Source organism: Phacochoerus africanus, chromosome 7, assembly GCF_016906955.1.
Source record: "Phacochoerus africanus isolate WHEZ1 chromosome 7, ROS_Pafr_v1, whole genome shotgun sequence".
Classification (NCBI taxonomy): Eukaryota; Metazoa; Chordata; class Mammalia; order Artiodactyla; family Suidae; genus Phacochoerus; species Phacochoerus africanus.
Genome location: NC_062550.1, coordinates 83,541,356 through 83,547,355, shown reverse-complemented (window position 1 = coordinate 83,547,355; position 6,000 = coordinate 83,541,356).

Below are 6,000 nucleotides of genomic sequence, written 5' to 3'. Positions count from 1 at the left end.
TGAAGGTGATGAGAAATGGTCAGATTTTAGAAATGTTTTTAGGATAGATTTGACAGGATTTGTGGATGGTTTGGCTATTAGTTATGAGAGAAAACAAGAAGTCAAGGATAACTCCAACTTTTTGGCCCCAGCAACGGAAAGGATAAGGTAGTCATGGGGAAGACTATGAGAGAAGGAGCATGTTGGACACAGGGCTTGATTTCAGACAAGTTAAATTTGAGATATATGTATTAGTGAGCTATTGCTGCATAACAAACTACCCCAAAATGTAGTAGCTGAGAAACACTAAATATTTACTATCTTATTTCTGTGAGCCAGAAATCAGTTTATCTCAGTGGTTCAAGGTCTCTCATGAGGTTGCAGTCAAGCTGTTGGCTAGGGCTATGGTCTCATTTGAAAGCTCAGTTTAGAGTGAGGGGAATCCCAGCTTACTCACATGGTTTCTGGCAGGTCTTGGTCTCTCAAAACAAGGCCTCTCTGTAGGGCTGCCTTATGACATGGCAGGTGGCTTTCCCTGGGGTGAATGACCCAAGAGTGATATAAAAAGAATGAGTGTCCAAGTTGCAAGCCTCAGTCTTTTATTTACATCATCTTAGATATGACATCCCATCACATCTACCATATTCTACTCACTATAAGAAAGCTCATATGCTCAGCCTGCCCACATTCAAAAGAAAGAGGACTATACAAGGGAATGAGTACCAGAATGGGGGATTCATTGGATGTCCATTGTAGCAAGGTTATGTGGGCAGCTTGGGAAAAATCTGGAATTTCGGGTTAAGTCGAGCTCGAGAGTCATCATCAGGAAAGTATGTTATTGGGTATTTGGCTTCTCAGACAATCTTAAAAGGATAGGAGGAATCGACCACAAGTTTCCAGGAATATCTCCCAGAGCCGTACTGCAACTAGTCTAGTAAAGGATCTGCTGTGATCCCTGCTGCTACAGATCTCAGAGAAATTTTGCTTCTGCCTCCCCTCCATGTGAAATAGATGCCAGGAGTCCTAGCAGTTTCTTTGTATAACCAAATTTAGAATCAAAATTCTCAAAGAAATACATTTTGATTGACAGGACCAAAGTCTGTGTCCTAGGTTCAGGGAGTTGGAAATGTGATTTTTAAAATACATCTATTATGTGAAGAAGGCATAATATAAATGGAGAAGTATTAAAATATAGAATGTTCAAAAGATGTGAAACATTTCTAAAGGACCATTGTCATCACATTTTGAAGGAACTGAGATAATTCAGCTGAAATTGGAGCTCACAAAACAAATCTAAATAAAAAGGAGATATGGATAGATATTATGTCCATTAAAAATTCCAAAAAGGAGCAAAGAACAAGAAATAATTTGTGATAAAAAATACAGAAATACAGAAATTAAGCAGGTAATAAATTAGGTTAGAAGACATGAATGAGAAAACCTCCCAGGACATAGAACAGAAAGAACGAAATTGAAAATCTGAGCAAAAAAGATAAGAAACACGTAATCTCAATCCAAAATGGCCCACATTTGACTACACTATCCCAGAAAGAGAGGAAATGGGAGCCATGAAATTATTATTTTTTTTAATTTTTAATTTGCAAAACTAAAGGAAGACACTTGGAAAGGTCTTCCAAGTACCAAGTTCACTGAGGGCTAAAGGACCACAGAGCTTTAGTATAATGAGATGAATACCGAGGATAAATATAAAGATAATAATGATGATAAAATTGATTCCAAAAAAGAGCTAACATGTTTACAGGGCTTAGTGTGTGTGAGCAGCTGTTTTAACTTTATACATATTAGGAAATTCAATTCTCACAATAGTCCTAAGAGATGCTGCTTCTGCTACTGCTAATGATGATCATTTACTACTATTACTACCATTTTACAGATGAAAATACCAAGGAATTTATCCATGGCTACAGAACCAGCAGGTGACAGAACTGGAATTCAAATTGCAACCCGGCAAGACCCTATGGGGCCTTCCTGGGACAGGCACCTCCCCTCGCATGTCCTCTGCCTGGCTCTTGTCTATAGAAAAACTTTATCCAAGGAATACATTTAATCAGGGAAGTTAGAAAATGCAGAAAGAAAGGAAAACAGTCAAGCAAGACAAAATACTAATAGTTTATCCATTAAACAAAGTCAAGGACCTTTAGTTCCTCCTCAAGGGCTATAGGTAATATTTTGAGCCATATCTTTTTTGCAGAGCCTGAAATCCCCATTAGAGGGAAGAAGTTAGCTGCATGTTGCCCACAAGTACATAGACCCCAGACAAGTTGGAACCAGAAGGACTAGCTGACGAGAGATTTATGGCTCAGATAATGTTCCAACCACAAACAAGACATGACCACCATTTGCCTTTTTTTGGGGGGGGCACACCCACAACATATGGAAGTTCTCAGGCTAGAGGTCAAATTGGGAGCTATAGCTACTGGCCTACACCACAGTTCACAGCAACAATGGATCCCTGACCCACTGAGTGAAGCCAGGGATTGAACCTGCATCCTCATGGATAATAGTTGGCTTCGTTTCTCCTGCACCACAAGGGGAACTCCCATGACCACTATTTGTAGTTGTATGATTGAGACAATAATCTCTGAAAATAGGAATTTAGCCCTCTCTAGCATGTAACCCTTTCCTCTTTTCCCTATGTAATCTCCAAATAAAACCTGAAGAGTGGGGAGTTGGTTCTTCGAGACATGAGTCCACCTGTTCCTCAAAATTGCCAGCATCCTCAACAAAGCTACTGTCCTTTCACCCAACACTTGTCTTTCATTACTGAATTATTGAGTGATGAGCAGCTAAACTTCATTGGGTAACAAAACCAGCAATTTAATTTAGTACTCTTAACTTCTACTTTTGAAGAATTCTAAATTTGACACTAAATTCTAGAGGGCAGTAGAGAAATGCCTCCAAGGTTCTGGAAGAAAATTATTTTTATTGTAAAATTAACCAAAACATTAATCAGATATTAGGGGAGCATAATACAAGCAGAAACTTGGACACCTAAAAATGCATTTTTAGACATAAAAACACCTATCTCCTTTTTCTGAAAAAGTAAGTTAAGGATCTACTGTGGTCAAAAGAAAAATAACTCAAAGAAAGGCAATGATCCAAGCTCTACGAACATCAAACAAAAAGTACTTCCAGGATAGTATACATATGTGTGGCCTAGAAAGAAGCCAGTGTACATTCCTGTCCTCAAAATGTATTACACAGCTGGAAGATATTAGTGATTAGGGGAAAAATTACCTTATCAACAAAAAAGAAAGAATTTTAAAATGCCAGGGGGGACAAAACCGTTCAAGAATATTAATTCCAAAAGCAAAACAAACTATTATCATGATTCATGACATACTTGATGAAGCTTATGAAGAAAGAAAGGATCTGACTTTGACTTTGGGGATATCCCCCATTGATATGAAATTAGATTTTCTACTCTCCACATCCAGATCAACCTGCCCCGCTTCTTCATGAACAGTGGTTATTTAAACATAACTTTCTAAACTCTGTCTTCCTGTTGAGATAAACTGACAAACTAACAACACAGCTAACTGAGCTTGGAAAGAAAAGAGAAGAGGAATATGTAGGGCAGGTCAATTCCTTTACCTTACGCATTAGTAAGTAAAGACAATCTCTCGAGTATGGATCAAAAAACAAGTTTAAGTATATATTACTTGTAAGTTATAAAGGTAACCAAAGTAAGTCATTCAAAAATATAACCAACAAACTCAGGAGGAGGGCATCAGAAAAGGAGATCATATTAAATTTCACATTTTTCACGTTGGTCATGCACGGACATTGCTTAAAACCAAGAAACCATGAAGCAGAGGTAGAACCATATGGTTTAGTGAGACAGAGGCAGCAGTGAAAAGACTTAGAAACTGCAGGGCTTACCTCTGAGCAGCGGGCTAGGAATGGGGAGCAAAACTTTATCTCCATGTTCGTTTGCACTTTAATTTCCGGATGCATCTGGAAAGAAATTCAGAAAGGAGGATGCTCCCCACTCAAGAAGCCGGGGAAAGTCGGAACCACTGCCCCACTGCATTCACGAGTACTGGCCATTTTGCTCCTACCTCAATACCTCTTCAGGTGAGAAGCTCACTTCCAGGAGGCGGATTTTTCAGTTAGGAGCCAATTTACATTCTTCCTCTTGTACCCAGACAGATATGATGTCTGCGTCTTTGCCTCAATTGGGTCTGGAGAGGGGCTGCAAGTAAGCATCTAATGCCATTTCCGAAGACTCTCTGGCTGATGTGGCAGGAAGCAAGCAGGGCTGACTCTGCACCAAGGGCATCTGAGGAATGAAGGAGGAACTGGCTTGTGGGGAGCGGCAGGGCGCGGGTTCCGAAGGGAGCCCTGTTCTGGCCCCTCTGGGTTCTGCACCTTTGGGACCCCTGGAGACGGCACCTCTGGAGTGGACACCAGGGCTGCCAGGGCAGGACCAGCCGCGGGGGACACCCCTCCCCAAGTGGTATGTTGAGTTTCCAGAGGGAACTAGCAGATACCTAGCTGAAGAGCCTGAGAAAACTGTTGTTGAAATAAAATGAGAGATCCCCAGGACCACCTAGAAATCCTCGGGGGAGACACAGAGAGGGCGCGCGAAGTTCTGTGATTCGCAAATAGTGACGAGCAGGAGACGTTCGAGTCGCGCTACAAACGTACTGTAAACATGAGACCTTATTTGTGCTCACAGATTAGTGAGGTCTGGGGACACTTGAATTATATTTACCCAGCTTTCCGATTACTTTCATCATCAGCCTATTCTGCAGAAACCCAGTATAACAGCAAGCGTGCTCTACCTCACCTTTTTGGACCCAAAATATGTTGTTTGCGTCCTCCTCCACCTTCACAATTCTGACCTTTCTCTCCGGCGGCGTAGTCCGCAGACCAGCAGCAACAGCATCACCTGGGAACTTTGAAAGGCGGCAAAATGCCAAGCCCCGCCCAAGGCCGGCCGAACCAGAATCTTCATTGCAACAAAACCCCTCCCCACCCGCCACTCCCGTGATTTATGAGCACATCAAAGCCCTGCTCTGAAGGAGTAATTCTTACCCCGGCTGCACTTTAGAATCACCTGGAAAACTGAAAACACTGGGAGGCCTGGGCCCACCTCAAAGTATTCAAATCAGCATCTCTGGGTGCGGAACCAGGTGGCATATGAAAGTTCCCAGGCTAGGGGTTGTAGCTGCTGGCCACAGCCACAGCCACAACCACATGGGATCCATCCGAGCCACGTCTGCAACCTACCCCACAGCTCACGGCAGTGCCAAATCCCCAACCCACTGAGCGAGGCCAGGGAGCGAACCTGCATCCTCATGGATACTAGTCACATTAGTTTCTGCTGTGTTACAACGAGAGAAGTCCCCGGGTGGCTGTATTTTAGAAAAGCTTCCCAGGTGATGGGCATGGTCAGCTCGTGTGGAAACCTTTGCTCAAAGGGTCAGCTGGCTTAGATATCAGGGATGCTTTTACCATGACTACCCTCCTTTTAGATGCAAAGATGCATCCCTCTTCTTCACTGGGCCGTGGGCTTACCTGCCTTGGGCTCCCTCTTTCTCAATAGGTGATTCTTTGTCCAGTGATAGATGGGAGTCAACCATGGAGAAGTGAGCTCAGGTGATAAAATGCGGAATGAGGAGGCCAGCCCCTACATCAGCAAAAGCTTGTGTCAAAGTGAAATAAGGGAGGGAGAATTACCAAAGACCCCGAGGGTTGGGCAGAAAAGCCTATTTAATATAGTGGGGAAAAGAGAGTCACTGAAGATTGGAGAGAGGTAGGAGGTGGGTATGATGAGAACTTAGTTTGATAAACTGAATCTATTTCTGAAAATGCATCTTTACCCATTGCAAACATTGAAATGATGGTTAGTTGGGCCGGTTAGGTTTTTAGGCACTCAGGTGACTCTAATATGTGGTAGTGAAAACCGCTGCCTAAGTCTTCAGGGCTGTGCCATGTGGACCTCACACCCAAATTCTCCCTCAATTTTTCCTTCTCCCAGTGGTTTCCCCAACT